Source organism: Belonocnema kinseyi, chromosome 6, assembly GCF_010883055.1.
Source record: "Belonocnema kinseyi isolate 2016_QV_RU_SX_M_011 chromosome 6, B_treatae_v1, whole genome shotgun sequence".
NCBI classification, from domain to species: domain Eukaryota; kingdom Metazoa; phylum Arthropoda; class Insecta; order Hymenoptera; family Cynipidae; genus Belonocnema; species Belonocnema kinseyi.
The window spans coordinates 83,246,480-83,247,812 of NC_046662.1; positions in this window are offsets into that span (position 1 = coordinate 83,246,480).

Here is a 1,333-nt window from a genome sequence, read left to right on the forward strand (position 1 = left end):
TTAATGGCTGTCTTTTTTGGGCTAAAATGTTTTGCAAAAAAATTAAAGAATTGCGATATTCTGTTAAGAGTAGACAACACCACGGCAATAGCGTACATAAATAAAAAGGGCGGAGTGCGCTTCCCAAAATTAAGCCATTTAGCTAAAGAAATCTGGGAATGGTGCGAAAGGAATGATCTCTGGATATTTGCATCATACATACGTTCGCAAGACAACGCAATCGCAGACTTCGAATCCCGGAAGCTGGAACCGGAGACTGAATATGCCTTATCAAAACAAGCTTTTCAAACTATTATTCATGTTTTTGGCTATCCAGAGATTGATCTTTTCGCATCAAGAACAAACACTAAGTGTCGAAAATATGTCTCATGGAAAAAAGACCCGGGAGCTATTGCCGTGGATGCATTCACCATAAAATGGCAACCACATTTCTCAAAAAAAGATTAATTCCCGAAGAGACAATGGACATAATGCTCTCATCACTGAGCGATTCTTCGAAAAGGCAGTACGACAGTGGATTAAAAAAATGGTGGTTTTTTTGTAACAATCGTGATATTGATCCTCCTTTATTCTCGATAAAAAATGTACTAACGTTTCTCACTACAGAGTTTAAAAAGGGTGCCTCTTATGGGTCACTGAATTCTTTTCGTTCGGCAATTGCGTTACTCTGTGGTTCTGAGCTGGGAGAAGATCCGCAAATAAAGAGATTTTTTAAGGGCATCTCGAAGCTTCGACCGCCTAATACTAAATACGATTGTACATGGGATCCAGCGTTAGTCTTAAATAGCATACGCCAATGGGGTTCGAATGACAAATTAACTTTGAAAAGATTAACGTTAAAACTAGTAACCTTGCTGGCCCTCATTACGGGTCATCGTATGCAAACCTTAGCACTTATCGATGTAAGAAGTATCGAACAAAAAACCGATAGATTAGAGGTAAAAATTCCTGATAGAATCAAAACTTCGGCTATCAATAGACAACAACCCACGCTTGTAATTCCATTTTATATAGAAGATTTGACTGTATGTCCGGCAACTGCCCTCAAAGATTACTTAGATAGATCAACAGCGCTTAGAGGTTCAAAAAATAAATTATTCCTTTCTTTTAAAAAACCATACAAACAAGTGACATCATCGTCCTTAGGCCGCTGGATAAAAAGTGTTTTATCCTCAAGTGGAATAGATACTGATCAATTTAGCGCACACAGTACTCGTCACGCGTCCAACTCAGCAGCAAAAAAAAGCGGAGTTCATATCGATCTAATACGAAAAACAGCTGGATGGACGTCTACATCACAAACTTTCGCAAAATTCTATAATCGCGAATTAAT